This window comes from Triticum dicoccoides, chromosome 3B, assembly GCF_002162155.2.
Source record: "Triticum dicoccoides isolate Atlit2015 ecotype Zavitan chromosome 3B, WEW_v2.0, whole genome shotgun sequence".
In the NCBI taxonomy this organism is placed as follows: domain Eukaryota; kingdom Viridiplantae; phylum Streptophyta; class Magnoliopsida; order Poales; family Poaceae; genus Triticum; species Triticum dicoccoides.
This window is the reverse complement of record NC_041385.1, coordinates 345269388-345289314: the sequence shown is the minus strand read 5'-3', so window position 1 is coordinate 345289314 and position 19927 is coordinate 345269388.

Here is a 19927-nt window from a genome sequence, read left to right as displayed (position 1 = left end):
CGCGAAGTAGAGTGGAGAGTGTACGGTTCGTCACCTCCGTTTGGCCGTCGGTTTGAGGATGATATGCCGAAGAGAACAATAGCTTGATTCCGAGCTTGGCGCATAGGGTCTTCCAAAAGTAACTCAAGAACTTGACGTCGCGGTCCGAGACAATCGTCTTTGGTACTCCATGAAGTCGCAAGATTTCCCTACAAAAGAGATTGACAATATGTGAAGCATCGTCTATCTTGTTGCAAGGAATGAAATGTGCCATCTTAGAAAATCGGTCCACGACGACAAAGACGGAATCCTTGCCATTTTGATTTCTAGGCAAACCAAGTACAAAATCCATGCTAATGTCTTCCCAAGGTTGATAAGGGATAGGAAGGGGCATGTAAAGACCATGGGATTGAGCTTTTGACTTAGCTTTGCGACATGTAGAGCAACGGTTGGTGAAGCGTGAGACATCATGAAACATCTTGGGCCAAAAGTAGTTCTTAGAGAGCGTGGCGAAAGTCTTGTCGCGTCCAAAGTGTCCCATTAGTCCGCCTCCATGAGCCTCTTGCAAAAGTAACAAACAAAGAGAAGACTCGGGAATGCAAAGTTTGTTAACTCTCATAAGATGATCATCCTTTATGTAGTATCGTTCCCAAGAGGTGTGTGTCAAACACTTAGCATAAGGAGTAGCAAAAGAAGGATCATGCTCATACAAGTCTTTTATATGCTCAAAACCAATAACATTCAACTCAAGTTGAGTGACAAGAGTGCATATGCGTGAAAGTGCATCCGCAACAACATTTTCTTTACCTTAATGTACTTGATGACATATGGGAAAGATTCAATAAATTCACTCCATTTGGCATGACGCTTGTTCAACTTAGTTTGACCTTTTAAGTACTTAAGCGTTTCATGATCGGTATGGATGACAAATTTATAAGGTCTAAGATAATGTTCCCAAACATGTAGCACACGTACTAAGGCATATAATTCTTTGTCATAGATGAGATAGTTAAGTTGAGCACCGGAGAGTTTTTCACTAAAGCAAGCAATGGCTCGTTTTTCTTGCATCAAAACTCCGCCAATTCCGGTACCACTTGCATCACAATGAACCTCAAAAGTTTTCTCAAAGTTGGGCAAAGCAAGAATCGGAGCATTAGTAAGCAAAGACTTGAGCTCATCAAAAGCGGTGGATTGCAAAGATCCCCAAACAAAAGGTGCATTCTTCTTACTGAAAGCATGTAAAGGAGCGGCAATTGTGCTAAAGTTTTTCACAAAGCGGCGATAAAATCCCGCAAGACCAAGAAAGCTACGCACTTAAATTGGTGGGTTGGGGCCAAGTTTTAATTGCTTTAATCTTAGTCATCAACATGGACACCGTTGGAAGAGACAACAAAACCCAAGAAAATCACTTTGTCAACGCCAAAAGTGCATTTTTTTCAAGTTCGCATAAAGGCTTTCCTTGCGGAGGGTTTGCAACACAGATTTAACATGATTAATGTTCTCTTTCATGGTTTTTCTAAACACAAGGATATCATCAAAGTAAACCACAACGAAGACTCCAATGTAAGGTCTAAGCACATGATGCATAAGACGCACGAAAGTTCCGGGTGCTTCCGACAAACCCATAGGCATCACTAACCACTCATATAAGCCAAATTTTGCTTTGAAAGCGGTTTTCCATTCATCACCTTCTTGAATGCGGATTTGACAATAGCCACTTTTAAGATCTATTTTTGAGAAAAAGTTGGCTCCGCTAAGTTCATCAAGCATATCATCTAAGCGAGGAATGGGATGCCTATATCGAACGGTAATGGCGTTTATGGGTCTACAATCGGAAACTTCCATCGGGTTTAGGCACAAGTATGACGGGAACGACGCAAGGGCTTAAGCTTTCACGTACATGACCGTTGTCGATGAGTTGTTGTACTTGTTGTTGAATCTCCTTGGTTTCTTCGGGATTGACACGGTATGGAGCTTTGTTTGGAAGTGGCGCTCCGGGGATGAGGTCGATTCGATGCTCAATGCCTCGTAGAGGAGGTAGACCCGGAGGTAGCTCATCGGGGAAAACATCTTTGAATTCCTGCAAAAGAGATTGAAACACTAAAGGTAGCTCGTGAGATGTGTTAGTTGTTGGCTCTCCATCTTTGCACACAAGGACGAAGTGCATCACACTCGATGGGTTCTCACACACTTCTCTTATATCACTTTTGGTGGCAAATAGGATGAGGTTTTTCTCTCTAGGCGAAGAGGCGCTCAAATTTGGCTTGTGGCTCTCACTCACTATTGTGTGTGTCACTTTTGCACTCTTCTCTCCATGATTGGTGGCTTGCTTGTCGGCTATCACTTGACTAGGAGACATAGGTCGTAGCACATATTCCGTCCCTTTCATTTTGAAGCTATAGTGATTGGTGCGCCCATTGTGGATGACACCACGGTCGAATTGCCATGGTCGACCAAGAAGTAGGTGGCAAACGATCATTGGGACCACATCACACTCCAAAGTGTCTTCATAAGCACCAATTTTGAAGGAGACTTGGACCGTATGCTCGACTCGTATAGTGCCGGAGCCACTTAGCCATTGAACCTTGTAGGGGTGCGGGTGCTTCCTCTTGACCAATTGAAGCTTGGAACATAGTTCTTCACTTGCCAAGTTGTGGCAACTACCTCCATCGATGATGACCTTGACAGACCTTCCATTGATGCCGGCCTTAGTGTGGAAGATGTGGCATCGTTGGTCTTCTTCTTGTTGATGTTGAAGTGTCAAGACTTTGGAGACAACGAGAGCGGGGCTCGAATCCTCATCACAAAAGACTTGATCATCTTCATCCTCGTTCACGCGCCGGTGCATGGCCACTTGCTCAAGGGCTTCCATCTCCTCTTCACTCATTGAGTCATATGTACCGTCGTCGTTGAGGATCATGGTGCGCTTGTTCGTGCATTGGTAGGACTTGTGGCCTCGGCCGCCGCAAGTGAAACACTTGAAGGAGCTTGTTTTGACGGTCTCATCGGTTGGAGTAGATGATGAAGCATGCAGCTTGAAGTTGCTTGTCGTAGGAAGAAGACGACTTGAACTTGCCAAAGTTTTCTTGTAACTTGACTTGTCGTCGTTGCTTTGAGAAGGTTTGGTTGATGTAGATGTTGAAGGAGTCGTTGAAGCTTGGATGTTGGAGAAACCGTAGGTCTTGGATGAGTACTTGGCGTACTTGAAGTCATCTTGCACTTGACGTTCCGCCTTGGTTGCTTGATGTACGAGCTCAATGAGGTAGGAATAGGGTTGGAAGTCGGCAATCTTCTTGATGGGATGATTGAGTCCATTCAAGAAACGTGCCATTGTTTTCTCATCATCTTCCGTGACATTGGCTCGAATCATGGCTATCTCCATTTCCTTGTAGTATTCTTCAACACTCTTTGTTCCTTGCTTGAGGAGCTGTAGCTTCTTGAAGAGATCGCGGTTGTAGTAGGTTGGTACAAAGCGTGCTCACATGACATCCTTCATTTGAGCCCAAGTGGTGATTGGTGGTTCACCTCTTGCTTGACGGTGTTCAAGTACTTGTTCCCACCATATGAGCACATAATCTTGGAACTCAAGTGATGCCATAGCGATCTTCTTCTCTTCCTCATAGTTGTGCAAGCGGAAAATTTTGTCGACCTTCAATGCCCATGAGAGGTACTCTTCCGGATCATTGCTTCCATTGAACTTGGGCATTGTGAACTTGAGCTTGCCATAGCGTTGCTCTTCATTGTGTTGTTGGCGATGGTGATGGTGATGTCCTTGACGTGGAGGGTAGTCCTCCTCATGTTGCTCTTGGCGCGGATGAAGTCCATGATCAACTTGCTCTTGTTGAACTTGAGGTTGAGGTGGAGCTTGACGAGCTTGTTGAGGACCTTGTGGAGCTTGACGTTGCACACGCGGTTGGTAGTTCCTCTCTTGGATTTCTTCTCGAAGGGCTTCTTCTTGATTGCGCCGCTCGTGATTGCAGTTGGCAATGGCTCGGCTCGAATCTCGAAGGGCATGTTGCGCCTCAAGAGCTTGCTCTTCATGTTGTTGTTGTTGAAGACGTTGAGCCTCGGCGTCTTGTTCCTCTTGGTGTAGACGTGCTCGTTCTTCTTCTTGGCGCCTTAGTCGTTGCCTTTCTTGAGCTTGAGCAAAAACAACTTGGTTTGATTGAGGACGAGGGATTTGCTCGTCGACTTGTTCTTGTGAATGCTTGTCATGTAGCGGGTTCCGAGATGCATGCCGGTCTTGACGCGCAGCTCAACGAAGAGTGTTCGATGACGGTGTACTTGTGTCAGAGAAGGTGTCGTCGGAGTGTCGACTTGAGCGGCTCCGTCTTGAAGATGAAGAAGTGGAAGGACGCCGGTTCCTCATCAAGGCGCAGATCTCATCCATTCTTGCATCATTCTCTTACTTTTGAGCGTCGAATTTGTTGTCGAAGTAGTCCCTCATTGCTTGTTGCTCTTGGTGCAATGCCTTTTGAGCTCCAGATAGGTGGTTCTTGGTGACGAATGATGACATGTCGTCGTCGTTCTCGATGAGAGGTGGAGTGGTAGAAGAACTTGGCCTATCCATCATACCAAGCAAAATGTAAGTGGTATAAGGAAAAGAACGTGTACCAAATGTACCTTGACCGAAGTTGAAGATGAATCAAGTTCACTCAAATGCGGACAATGAAATAGCACTGTTGGTACCAATTCTTGTCGGTTCTCACACCTACACACGTAAAAGCTTATTGTGGAGCTTGGTTAGGATGGTGGCATAAAATGTGATGCCAAAGTAAGTGAGCTTCAATAATGTTGGAAAAGATTCACAAATTTGCAAATGCAACAAGTAGACCAAGCAAGTATGGGTACACGGAAACACACACACAAATAGATAAATGGGATTGTGCAATCCAAAATTGAGCCAAAATGTGGAAACCACAAAATGCTCTTGTTGCACAATACTAGAGAGACGCTAGCACGATTGCAAAATAGGCGGATACGCAAACTTGTGCACAACCTACTAGTAAAAAATGCAACGAACTCTATCCCAAGTATTCTATATGTATGATATTTCGGTGCTATGATCCAAGATGATCGGATATGACAATCTTAATGTTGTAAGATGCTATGGTTCTTGCTTATAAGCTCTTTGCTTATCTTTCCTCTTTTCTTAAAAGCTTGGGTGGCTCTTTCACTTTTGAGCTCTTTTCTCATGCAAAACTCACGAATCAAGGTAGCAATTGTGTATGCTATGACAACTTTGTGACACACAAGTTGATCTCAAGATATGCACCACTATTGTATGGTATGTATGCTATGGAGTATGATCACTAATGTGCACAAGTCATGTTGCCTGCAATACTCAACGGCTAGTCTCGATGGGTAAGCTACGCAAAAGTAGGGACAATGTGGGTATCAATGCAATTGCAAGTTATGACAAAGATGTCGTCGAAGTTACCGTCCTTGGCGATGATGAGACCCTCGAGAAGTTGAGTCGTGGTGGTGATGAAGTCAAACCGTACCTACATAGCCGAAACACAAAAGGATACGGGAAACCACAACCCAAACTCTCAAAGACCAAAATGTGTCAAAATCGACATAGGAGATAGCGGGGGATATGTTGGTGTATGTTGGTTTGGAAGATGTGGTGGAAAGTGGGGGTTGTGGTGGTGGCTTACTGACAAAGATCAGTTTCGTCAGGGTTTTATGGACGTCCGGGGTTTTACGGTCATCCGGACTTCGTCAGACATCTGACCTTTTCCGGTCGTCCGGAGCCTGGCAAAAATCTGGCTTGGGAAGAACTGCGAGATTTAGGGGAAGAAGGAAATTGTGAGGTCGAAATCGAGTGATTTGGTGGATGGAAAAGGGTGGGGAGGGTGGGGAAAGCTAGATCCACACGCAGCAACACAAATCCATGGACCACATCCAACAAAATCTCAACTCACAAACAAATCATAAAAATTTTGGGGCTATTTTTTTGGTGGGGAATTTTCGGATTTAGGACAAAAACAACAAAATCAAGCTAGAAAACACGGGGTAGGGGCTCCAAAAACATGATCAACGTGGCTCATGATACCAAGATGATGTAGGGTGGAAACCTAAGTGGACGATCTTTCACGTTTGGAGTGGATCCTACGGGGAATCACGAAGAACACACGGAAGCACAAAGGGGAAACACGGGGAAACGAGAGAGAGAATCACTAAACCGACATAGAATCAATCACACGAGTGCTAGATCACCGACAACATAGAGTGACATGAGATCCACAATCAACCAAGGTAAGGATACAAAGGAACAGTTCTTCTCCGTACGGAGGTCTTGATGGTCTTCCCTAGAAAGGGGTCTTGAATCCGCTTGGGGGATCTTCTCCCAAGAGGTCCTGAGCTCCGAGGCGAAGTAGCCAAGTGGATGAGCAAGGCTCTCACACAAAATATGAGCTAAACCTATGCTACCCGTACCAGGAGGTGGGGGCGTCCTATTTATAGTCTTAGTGCAAATGGAAGTCAAAGAGAAGGGATACAAGGGCTCCAGCCCAAGGGTGCGGTCACTCAGGTGTCGGTCGTCCGGAAGGCGTCGGACGTCCGGAGGCTCGGGACGGTCCGGACGTTCGGTCGGTCTCGGGCGTCCGTAGAATCAGCTCTGTCGTGGGCGCGTCGGACGTCCGGAGGGGGTCGGTCGTCCGGAGCTTCATGACGGTCCGGACGTCCGGAAGTCGTCGGTCGTCCGTAGATTCGGTTCGGGCGTGCATCGGCCGGACGTCCGGTGGTCTCGGTCGTCCGTAGATTCGGTTCGGGTGCCCAGCTGTCGGATGTCCGGAGGGCGTCGGTCGTCCGTGGCCTGGGAATCGTCGGACGTCCGGGCTTAGTCGGACGTCCGATGCCTGTAGCTTCAGCAGCATCTCTTCTTCTTCTTCAACATGCTTGGGGTCCTCGCCGTCTTGGCTCTTGCAAGTAGTTGATCCTTGGCTCACCCCCATGTACCTGATTACACATAGAGTCTCCGAATAAGGTAGTAGCCATGTCTCGTGAGTAGCAAGAGGGAGTTTGGAGAGGAGCGAGTTCACCTTATCTTCGATAGCCTTAGCTCGGGCTCTTGTCATGGGTCCAAGTGGTGCTGAGGGTGATGTAGGCACGTCCATGGGGTTGAGCGAGGGATGCTTCGCATCACTTCCCGTGAGTCCCTGATCTTGATCGTACACATTTGCGTGCATGATTAGTGTACAATTGAATCAGGGGCGTCACAGACAGCTTGCCAAGCAACAATTGTCTATATCTTCACAAGATACTCGGCAAGACAACATACGAGCTTCTCACTGATAACAAACCCCAAGTTGGATACTATCGGATATTCGGCTCAAAGTGCTACATTCTTGATAAGCATCGTCGTTCGAAATTTGCTCCTAAATCTCATGAAGGTTTCTTAGTCGGTTATGGCTCAAACTCTCGCACATACCGTGTCTACAACAATTTCACTCGAAAGGTTGAAGAGATGGTAGATGTGAAATTTGATGAATCTAACGTGATGCGGAGCATCCCTGGCTCATCCCCATGGACATACCTACATCTCCCTCAACACCACTTGGACCCATGACAAGAGCTAGAGCAAAGACTATTGAAGAGAAGGTGAACTCGCTCCTCTCCAAACTCCCTCTCTCTACTCACGAGACTTGGCTACTACCTCATACGGACACTCTATGTGTGATCGGGTACTTGGAGGAGAGCCACGGGATAGCTACACCCAATGGCCAAGGTGGAAAGGACACCAAGCATGAACATCAAGAAGAAGAGCTACTTGGGAAGCTACAGGCACCGGACGACCGGCCGGGCCCGGCGTCCGACCCCTGAAGGTTGCTACAGCCGAGAGAAGGAAGGCCAGCCAAAGCTCCAGGCAACGGACGACCAGCTCAGACCGGACGTCCGACAACTCCCAGGCCCCGGACGACCGACAACTGGGCACCCGAGAGGAAATTAACGGAAGACCGAAGCCACCGAACGACCGGACGACCAGCACCTGAGCCGAATCTACGGAAGTCTGACGATCTACGGAGGTCCGGACCGTCCCGAAGCTCCAGACGACTGACGTCCTCCGGACGTCCGACGCCTGAAAGACCGCAGCCTCGGGCTGATGCCCTTGTACCCCTTCACTTTGACCCCCATTTGCACTACGACAATAAATAGGTCTCTCCCACCTCCTAGCTAGGGTTAGCATTGTGATAGCTCATTGTGAGATAGAGCATAGCTCATCCGTACCGGATCTACTCCACGTGAGGGACCGTTCCTCTTCGGAGAAGATCCATTCAGATTCAAGGCCTTCATCCGTAGAAGACAATCAAGACCTCCTCACGGAGAAGAACAGTTACTCATGTATCTTCCCTTTGTTGACTTTGGATCTTGTGTTACCTTATGCTTTCGGTGATCTAGCCCTTGTGTGATCAATCACTTGTTGGTTGAGTGCTTCTCTCGTTTCTCCCCGTGATTTCCCTTGTGTTCTTCCGCGCTTTCTTCGTGTTTCCCCGTAGGATCCACTCCAAACGTGAAAGATCGGCCCCATAGGGTTCCGCCCTACATCATCTTGGTACCATGAGCCATGTTGATCATGTTTTTGGAGCCCCTACCCCGTGTTTCTAGCTTGATTTTGTTGTTTTCTTCCTAAATCCGAAAATTCCCTACCAAAAATAGCCCCAAATTTTTTTGTGATTTGTTGGTGAGTTGAAATTTTGTTGGATTTGGTCCATGGATTTGTCTTGCCACGTGTGGATCTAGCTTTCCCCACCCTCCCCACCCTTTTCCGTCCACAAATCCGCTCGATTTCGACATCACCATCTTCTTCATCCCCGAAATCATGTTGTTCATCCCGTGCCTGATTTTCGCCCAGGTTACGGACGACCGGACCCTGCCGGACGTCCGACGACCGGACGACCATGACCACTCGGACGTTCGTGCAACTCTGACGAAGCTGAATTTTTTTCAGTTCGGCCACCACCACATCCCCTCCTTCCACCACATCTTCCAAACCCACATACACCACCATCATCCCCAATACCTCCTATGACGATTTTGACACGTTTTGGTCTTTGAGATTTTGAGTTGAGGCTCCCGTGTCCTATTGTGTTTCGGCTATATAGGTACGGTTTGACATCATCATCACCACGGCTCATCTTCGCAAGGGTCTCATCATCGCCAAGGACGGTAACCTCGACGACATCTTTGTCATACCTTGAAATTGCATTGATATCCACATTACCTTACTTTTGCGTAGCTTACCCATCGAGACTAGCCTTTGAGTATTGCCGGCAACGTGACTTGTGCACATTAGTGATCATACTACATAGCATACATACCATACCATAATGGTGCATATCTTGGCATCAACTTGTGTGTCAGAAAGTTGTCATCGCACACACAATTGCTATCTTGGTTCATGAAGTTTTGCATGAGAAAAGAGCTCAAAAGTGAAAGAGCCACCCAAGCTTTTAAGCAAAGAGGAAAGATAAGCAAAGAGCTTATAAGCAAGAACCATAGCATCATACTACATTAAGATTGTCATACTCAATCTTCTTGGATCATAGCACCAAAATACCATACATATAGCATACTTGGGATAGAGATCGTTGCATTTTTGCCTAGTAGGTTGTGCACAAGTTCCATATCCGCCTATTGTGCAATCGTGCTAGCGTCTCTCGTGTATTGTGCAACAAGAGCATTTTCGTGGATTCCACATTTTGGCTCATTTTTGGTTTGCACAATCCCACTTATCTATTTGCGTGCGTGTTTCCGTGTACCATTTTTGGTTTGCACAATCTCACTTATCTATTTGCGTGTGTGTTTACATTGGTATACGTTCTTCTCTTTCTACCACTCACATTTTGTTTGGAATGATGGATAGGCCAAGTACTTCTACCAACCCACTCTTCATCGAGCAAGACGGCGACATGTCATCATATGTCACCAAGAGCCACCTCTTTGGTGCACAATGAGCGTTGCATCAAGAGCAACAAGCTATGAACGAACGCATCGACAACCTCGTCGCCGACTTGCGACTCTTCGAGCAACGTACCAAGGACTACTTCGACAACAAGCTCGACGCGCACAAGCAAGAGAACGATGCAAGAATGGACGAGATCCGTGCCTTGTTGGTGAACCGGCCTCCTTTAACTTCTTCATACTCAAGACGGAGCCACTCAAGTCGACACTACAACGACTCCTTCTCCGGATCAAGTACACCGTCATCGAATTAGACGAGCCACGTGTCAAGACCGTCATGCATCTCGCAACCCGCTACACGACAAGCATTCACAAGAGAAAGTCGATGAGCAAGTCCCTCGTCCTCACTCAAACGAAGTCGCTTTTGCTCAACCTCAAGAACAACAACGACTATGGCGCCAAGAGGAAGAACGAGCGCGTCTACACCAAGAGCAACAAGATGCCGAGGTCCAACGTCTTCAACAACAACTACATGAAGCGCAAGCTCTTGAGGCGCAACGTGCGCTTCAAGAATCAAGTCGAGCCATCGCCAACCACAATCGCGAACAGCGCAATCAATAGGAAGCCCTTCGAGAAGAAATCCAAGAGAGGAACTATCAACCGTGTGTGCAACGTCAACTTCCTCAAGCTCCTTCACAAGCTCGTCAAGCCCCACCTCAACCTCAAGGTCAACAAGAGCAAGTTCATCATGGACTTACTCCACGCCAAGAGCAACATGAGGATGATTACCCTCCACGTCAAGGGCGTCATCATCACCATCGCCAACAACACAATGAAGAGCAACGCTATGGAAAGCTCAAATTCACAATGCCCAAGTTCAATGGAAGCAATGATCCCGAAGAATACCTCTCATGGGAATTGAAGGTCGACAAAATCTTTCGTTTGCACAACTATGAGGAAGAGAAGAAGATCTCTATGGCATCACTTGAGTTCCAAGACTATGTGCTCATATGGTGGGAACAAGTCCTTGAGCGCCGACAAGCGAGAGGTGAACCTCCAATCACCACTTGGGCTCAAATGAAGGAAGTCATGCGAGCACGTTTTGTGCCAACCTACTACAACCAAGATCTCTTCAAGAAGCTACAACTCCTCAAGCAAGGAACAAAGAGTGTTGAAGAATACTACAAGGAAATGGAGATAGACATGATTCGAGCCAATGTCACGGAAGATGATGAGCAAACAATGACACGATTCTTGAATGGACTCAATCATCCCATCAAGAAGGTCGCAGACTTCCAACCCTACTCCAACCTCATTGAGCTCGTACATCAAGCTACAAAGGCGAAACGTCAAGTGCAAGATGACTTCCAGTACGCCAAGTACTCATCCAAGACCTACGGTTTCTCCAACAACCAAGCTTCAACAACTCCTCCAACCTCTACATCAACCAAGCCTTCTCCAAGAAACGACGACAAGCCAAGTTACAAGAAAACTTCATCAAGTTCAAGTCATCTTCCTCCCACTACAAGCAACTTCAAGCCGTGTGCTTCATCATCTACTCCGACTGATGAGACCATCAAGACAAGCTCCTTAAAGTGTTTCACTTGCGGTGGCCGAGGCCACAAGTCTTATGAATGCACAAACAAGCGCACCATGATCCTCAACAATGATGGCACCTACGACTCCATGAGTGATGAGGAGATGGAAGCCCTTGAGAAATGGCCATGCACCGGTGAGTGAACGAGGATGAAGATGATCAGGTCTTTTGTGATGAGGATTCGAGCCCCGCTCTCGTTGTCTCCAAAGTCTTGACTCTTCAACATCAACTAGAAGAGGACCAACGATGCCACATCTTCCACACAAAGGCCGACATCAATGGAAGGTCCGTCAAGGTCATCCTTGATGGAGGTAGTTGCCACAACTTGGCAAGTGAAGAACTATGCTCCAAGCTTCAATTGGTCAAGAAGAAGCACCCGCACCCCTACAAGGTTCAATGGTAAGTGACTCCGACACTATACGAGTTGAGCATATGGTCCAAGTCTCCTTCAAAATTGGTGCATATGAGGACACTTTGGAGTGTGATGTGGTCCTAATGACCGTTTGCCACCTCCTTCTTGGTCGACCATGGCAATTCGACCGTGGTGTCATCCATAATGGGCGTACCAATCACTATAGCTTCAAGATGAAAGGAAAGGAGTATGTGCTACAACCTATGTCTCCTAGTCAAGTAATAGCCGACAAGCAAGCCACCCATCATGGAGAGAAGAGCGAGAAAGTGATCCACCAAAAAGTGAGTGAGAGCCACAAGCCAAACTTGAGCGGCTCTTCGCCTAGAGAGAAAAATCTAGTCCTATTTGCCACAAAAAGTGAGATGAGAGAAGTGTGTGAGAACCCATCGAGTGTGATGAACTTTGTCCTTGTGTGCAAGGATGGAGAACCAAAAACTAACACCTCTCACGAGCTACCTTTAGTGTTTCAATCTCTTTTGCAGGAATTCCAAGACGTTTTCCCCGATGAGCTACCTCCGGGTCTACCTCCTCTACGAGGCATTGAACATCGAATCGACCTCATCCCCGGAGCGCCACTTCCAAACAAAGCTCCATACCACATCAACCCCGAAGAAACAAAGGAGATCCAACAGCAAGTACAACAACTAATCGACAACGGTCATGTACGTCAAAGCTTAAGTCCTTGTGCCGTTCCTGTTATACTTGTGCCTAAGCAAGATGGAAGTTTCCGCATGTGTTCTGATTGTAGACCTATAAATGCTATTACCGTTCGTTATAGGCATCCCATTCCTCTCTTAGATGATATGCTTGATGAACTTAGCGGAGCCGCCTTTTTCTCAAAAATTGATCTTAAAAGTGGCTATTATCAAATCTGCATACAAGAGGGTGATGAATAGAAAACTGCTTTCAAAACCAAATTTGGCTTGTATGAGTGGTTAGTTATGCCTATGGGTTTATCGGAAGCTCCCGGTACTTTCATGCGTCTTATGCATTATGTGCTTCGCCCTTATATTGGAGTCTTTGTTGTGGTTTACTTCGATGATATTCTAGTGTTTAGCAAAACCATGAAAGAGCATCTTAATCAAGTTTGGGCTGTTTTGCAAACACTTCGCAAGGAACGTCTTTATGCCAACTTGAAAAAATGCATGTTTGGTGTCGACAAACTCATTTTCTTGGGTTTTGTTGTCTCTTCCAAGGGTGTCCATGTTGATGAATCTAAAACTGAAGCAATTAAAACTTGGCCCCAACCCACCAATTTGCAACAAGTGCGTAGCTTTCTTGGTCTCGCGGGTTTTTATCGTCGCTTTGTGAAAGATTTTAGCACTATTGCCGCTCCTTTGCATGCCTTGAGTAAGAAGAATGCTCCTTTTGTTTGGGGATCTTTGCAATCCACCAGTTTTGATGAGCTCAAATGTTTGCTTAATCATGCTCCGATTCTTGCTTTGCCCAATTTTGACAAAACTTTTGAGGTTCATTGTGATGCAAGTGGTACCGGAATTGGCGGAGTTTTGATGCAAGAAAAACGAGCCATTGCATATTTTAGTGAAAAACTCTTCGGTGCTCAACTTAACTATCCCATCTATGATAAAGAATTATATGCTTTAGTGCGTGTGCGACATGTTTGGGAACATTATCTTAGACCTCATGAGTTTGTCATCCATACCAATCATGAAACACTTAAGTACTTAAAAGGTCAAACTAAGTTGAACAAGCGTCATGCCAAATGGAGTCAATTTATTGAATCTTTCCCACATGTGATTAAGTACATTAAGGGTAAGGAAAATGTAGTTGCGGATGCACTTTCACGCATATGCATGCTTGTCACTAAAATTGAGTTGAATGTTATTGGCTTTGAGAACATAAAAGACTTGTATGCTAATGATCCATCTTTTGCTACTCCTTATGCTAAATGTTTGACGCATACATCTTGGGAACAATATTACATCAAGGATAGTTATCTTATGAGAGATAACAAACTATGCATTCCCAAGTCTTCTCTTTGTTTTCTCCTTTTGCAAGAGGCTCATGGAGGTGGACTCATGGGACATTTTGGACGCGACAAGACATTCACCACGCTCTCCAAGAACTACTTTTGGCCCAAGATGTTCCGCGACGTCTCACACTTCACCAAACTATGCTCTACATGTCGCAAAGCTAAGTCTAAAGCTCAATCCCTGGGTCTTTACATGCCTCTTCCTATTCCTTATAAACCTTGGGAAGACATTAGCATGCATTTTGTACTTGGTTTGCCTAGAACTCAAAATGGCAAGGATTCCGTGTTTGTTGTTGTGCACCGATTCTCTAAGATGGCACATTTCATTCCTTGCAACAAGATAGACGATGCTTCACACATTGCAAATCTCTTGTAGGGAAATCTTGCGAATCAATGGAGTACCAAAGACAATCTTCTCCGATCGTGATGTCAAGTTCTTGAGTTACTTTTGGAAGACCCTATGCGCCAAGCTCGGAATCAAGCTCTTGTTCTCATCCGCATACCATCCTCAAACCGACGGCCAAACAGAGGTGACGAACCGGACAATCCCACTGTACTTTGCGTGTTGATCAAGAAGAACATCAAGGAGTGGGAAGCATGTCTGCCCATCACCGAGTACGCCTACAACCGTGCAAGACATTCGACTACCGGCAAGTCGCCGTTCAAGGTCGTCTACGGCTTCAACCCGTTGTCACCATTGGACATTCTACCTCTTCCTCTACAAGAGCGCACCAACATGGATGCAAGTGCACGGGCAAGCTACATCAAGAAGATGCATGAGGATACAAGGCACACCATCGAGCGCCAAGTACAACGACTAGCGACCAAGCTCAACGTCAACAAGCAACCCATGATCTTCAACATTGGCGATCTTGTGTGGCTACACCTTCGCAAGGACCGCTTCCCCAACGAACGCAAGTCCAAACTTCCCCCTCGAGCCGATGGGCCCTTCAAGGTGCTAGCACGCTTCAACGACAATGCCTACAAGATAGACCTCCCATGAGGCAAGTACAATGTGACCGACATCTTCAACGTCAAGGACCTCGCGCCATACCATGGAGATGAAATTTTTGATCCGAGGTCGGATCTTTCCCAAGGGGGGGAGATGATGCGCAGCATCCCTCGCTCATCCCCATGGACGTACCTACATCTCCCTCAACACCACTTGGACCCAGGACAAGAGCTAGAGCATAGACTATTGAAGATAAGGTGAACTCGCTCCTCTCCGAACTCCCTCTGTCTACTCACGAGACTTGGCTACTACCTCATATGGACACTCTGTGTGTGATCAGGTACTTGGATGAGAGCCACGGGATAGCTACACCCAATGGCCAAGGTGGCAAGGACACCAAGCATGAACATCAAGAAGAAGAGCTACTTGGGAATCTACAGGCACCGGACGACCGGCCGGGCCCGGACGTCCGACCCCTGAAGGTTGCTACAGCCGAGAGAAGGAAGACCAACCAAAGCTCCAGGCAACGGACGACCCGCCCAGACCGGACGTCTGATGACTCCCAGGCCACGGACGACCAACGCCCTCTGGACGACCGACAACTGGGCACTCGAGAGGAAATTAACGGAAGACCGAAGCCACCGGACGACCAACACCCGAGCTAAATCTACAGAAGTCCGACGATCTACGGACATCTGGACTATCCCGAAGCTCTGGACAACCGACGTCCTCTGGACGTCCGATGCCTAAAAGACCGCAGCCTCGGGCTGATGCCCTTGTACCCCTTCACTTTGACCCCCATATGCACTACGACTATAAATAGGTCTCTCCCACCTCCTAGCTAGGGTTAGCATTGTGATAGCTCATTTTGAGATAGAGCATAGCTCATCCGTACCGGATCTACTCCACGTGAGGGTCCGTGCCTCTTCGGATAAGATCCATTCGGATTCAAGGCCTCCATCCGGAGAAGACAATCAAGATCTCCTCACAGAGAAGAACGGTTACTCATGTATCTTCCCTTTGTTGACTTTGGATCTTGTGTTACCTTATGCTTTTGGTGATCTAGCCCTTGTGTGATCAATCACTTGTCGGTTGAGTGCTTCTCTCGTTTCTCCCCATGATTTCCCTTGTGTTATTTTGCGCGTTCTTCGTGTTTCCCCATAGGATCCACTCCAAACGTGAAAGATCGGACCCATAGGGTTCCACCCTACATCATAGCGTCTCGCAAGCAGAGCAATTGCCAATTGATGTTGGTGACAAAGATCCTTTGGAAGCCATACAAGACTTGTCTATTGGCAAGATTCGCCTAATGGAGGTGAAGGAGAGTACCTCGTATGTCCAAGTGGAAGCCTCAACTTCAAGCCAAGGTGAACCACAAGTTGACTTGGAGGCATCCACAAGTGGGACACATCAAGACGATGAGAACGAGGATGTTCAACACGATGAACATCGACGACCTCCTTCTCCACCTCCATGAGAGAACAACAACGCCAACAACAACGAAGAAAGACAAGAGGAAGAGCAAGACAATGAAGAGGATGTTCCACCCCGACCCAAACAAAAGCTCTCACGAGTTCGAGCAAGAGTCTCAAGAGACCACCCTGTCGAACAAATCTATGATGATATTCAAACAGGGAGAATTACTTGCTCTAAAACTCGTTTGGCTAACTTTTGTGAACATTACTCATTCATTTCTAGCATTGAACCTATGAAGGTTGAAGATGCTGTTATGATCCGGATTGGGTGAACGCCATGCATGAAGAGCTACACAATTTCGAGAGGAACCAAGTATGGACGTTGGTTGAAAAGCCCAATGAGAAGCACAATGTCATTGGAACCAAATGGGTGTTTCGGAATAAGGAAGATGAAGATGGACAAGTTGTTCACAACAAGGCTCGTCTCGTTGCTCAAGGCTACACTCAAGTCGAAGGTATGGACTAGGTGAGACATATGCCCCCATTGCTAGACTTGAGTCCATTCGCATCATGATATCACTTTATATCAGATGGACATTAAAAGTGCTTTTCTGAATGGTGAAATTGAGGAGGAAGTTTATGTTAAACAACCTCTCAGCTTTGTTAATCCCAAGAAACATGATCATGTTTATAAACTTCACAAAGCTCTTTATGTTCTTAAACAAGCTCCTACATCATGGTATAAATGCTTGACTAAGTTCCTTATTGGAAAAGGCTTTGAACTTGGTAAAATTGATTCTACACTTTTTACTAAAAGGATTAATGGTAATTATTTGTGTGCCAAATTTATGTTGATGATATCATATTTGGTTCGACTAACCCTCATTTTAGTGAAAAGTTTGGAAGTCTAATGTTGGAGAAGTTTGAGATGTCTATGATGAGTGAACTCAAGTTCTTTCTTGGTTTGCAAATCAAGAAAACTAAGGAGGGTACCTTTTTTTTTCAAACAAAGTACACGAGGACTTATTCAAGAAGTTCAACATGCAAGAATGCAAATGTATGAGTACCCCCATGCCTATAGTGGACATCTTGAGTTGACAAAGGATGGCGAACTGCTTGACCAAAAGGTTTACCGCTCTATGATTGGTTCATTGTTATATCTATGTGCCTCCCGTCCCTATATTATGCTAAGTGTGTGCATGTGTGCACGATATCAAGCAGCCCCCAAAGAATGTCATCTTAAGGCTGTGAAAAGGATAGTGAGATACTAAATTCACACACCAAACTTTGGCATTTGGTATCCTAAGAGGTCTTCTTTTGGTCTTTTTGGCTACTCTGATTCGGACTATGCCGGTGACAAGGTTGATAGAAAGTCCAGTTCAGGTACTTGTCAATTTCTTGGTAGATCTCTTGTGTCTTGGTCCTCCAAGAAACAAAACTCGGCATCCTTATCTACCGCCGAAGCGAAATACATTGCCGCCGGTTCATGTTGTGCTCAATTACTTTGGATGACCCAAACTCTTAAAGATTATGGGATATATGTGAAACATGTTCCGTTGCTTTGTGACAATGAGAGTGCTATCAAGATTGCTCATAATCCCGTGCAACATTCTCAAAATAAGCATATTGAAGTTCGTCATCTTTTAATTCGAGATCATGTTGCTAAGGGAGATATCAATCTTAAGCATGTTCATACCAATAAGCAATTGGCGGATATATTCACCAAACCGCTTGATGAGAAAGTGTTTTGCCATTTGAGAGGTGAATTGAACATCATTGATGCCTCAAACATGGAGTAGAAACTCCAGGTGGATGCGTGCAAGGCATGAGCTTTTCTAGGACTAATCCTTGCTATTTCTCTTATGATGATGATCATATATCTTGGATATACTTGTACCCTTGTATGCTATCTAACCCTTGTAGGTACTTGGATAAGCTTCACTCAATAGGATTGCAACTCAATCACATTCTAAGCAATCTCTACATCTCCAAGTCTCTACAATATGGTGGTTGAAGACAAGGAAGCATGAATTCTTTCAATATATTCTTTGACAATTTCTCTCTCTATATATATATACTAACCCATGTAGGAAGATGAACTCCGACTACAAGCGATGCTCCCAACTCTAGATAAACTACATCAACTTTGAGCACCCTACACAAGTTCAACTACATGATCAAGATCACCACCACCAAGGTATGTCATACCATCTTAGAGGACCTTTACCCCAAGACATGGGTCAGATCAAATCAACAAGGCGTGAATACGTCAAAATGCTTAAACGAAAAATGGCAACCCCAATTTGAGCTTAAACGATGAGTATGACCTATGGTCAAGTCTCTTCACTTGACTCCTAAGTCAATATGCTCTAACATAGGTGACCTTGTCACAAACCAATTCTAGATGAAGTTCTATAGTGTTTCTCTGTGTTCTTGCATTTATCTCTTACTTGTTTGTTTCCCCTTTCAAAAAAACTTGATCTAGATTTTATTTCTTTTCTCTGCTATTTTCTGCATTTCCCTACATTTAATTCATTGCAAATTCTTAGTTAATTCCAGACAAATCTTTGTGAGAACGTATTTTCCTAGTGAGCTGAGATGAAAAATCCTTTCTCTGTGATGAACTCAGCCTCACCAATCTTTTCTTTTCAAACAGACCGAAACAATTCGGTGTCACCGAAGAAAAGGGCTCGATGTTTCCAATTTCACCACTGTGGAAACATTTTTCCATTTGCATCCTGCTTTTTCTATCCAGCTCCACTCGATGATTCTTTTCCTCTACATGCATCACATTTTACATACTTCTTTTCCATGTGACTCAAGGACCAAACCTATTTGACTTGTACTCCAGAAGAACCCTTCTTGGAAATTGATGTCAAAGGGGGAGAGAGAAATCACATCAAAGCTTATCTTATAGCCCAAAGAGACCCTATGGGAGAGAAAGACTTCTTAATCTTCCCAGATTCTTGGTAAACAAAGAGGAGAGAAGCCACATGTCTTTTAGAGGGGAAAGACATGTTAGTTGAAGATATTTATTTGTGCCTTTCCTCTATTTTTTATTTGCTTTCCATTTGCTCTAATTTTCTATTAACCTATCTTCTCCCATTATCCAATGTTAGATTCAGGGCGAGAAAGACATCTAAGGGAAGAAAATCTTTGGAATTCATTGCATATCTTTATTCTTGAGGACATGTCAATATCCAACTAGAGTACTAAGTATTCACTCTACATGTCATCCCAGTCTTGGTACTCTTGTGGTCTCTAGTTCTTGCTCTGATTAGTAGATGTTCCTATGTTGTCTAACCCTGTTTTCTTAGGTTCATCTCTTCCGAAGTTAGCTCAAGACCACAAGGTAAGTATATGCATCACACTCATGTGCATGAGGATCTCTTGCTGATGTACATATTGTTTGTAAGGACTCATGAACATGTAGGTACATTTTCTGCATTTCACATCATTTGCTGTGATGCATATATCCAAGATACATGTAACTCATTGCTTGCTCTGACATGTTTATGATTTCAGATACTCTTATGATCTATATTCACATGATTGCATACATGTAGGGGGAGCTAATGCATGTTGCATGTTCTTCCAAATCTTTACTTGTTATACTTCATATCTTTATATAAAGCTTTGATGTAGGTTGTCATCAAGTACCAAAAAGGGGGAG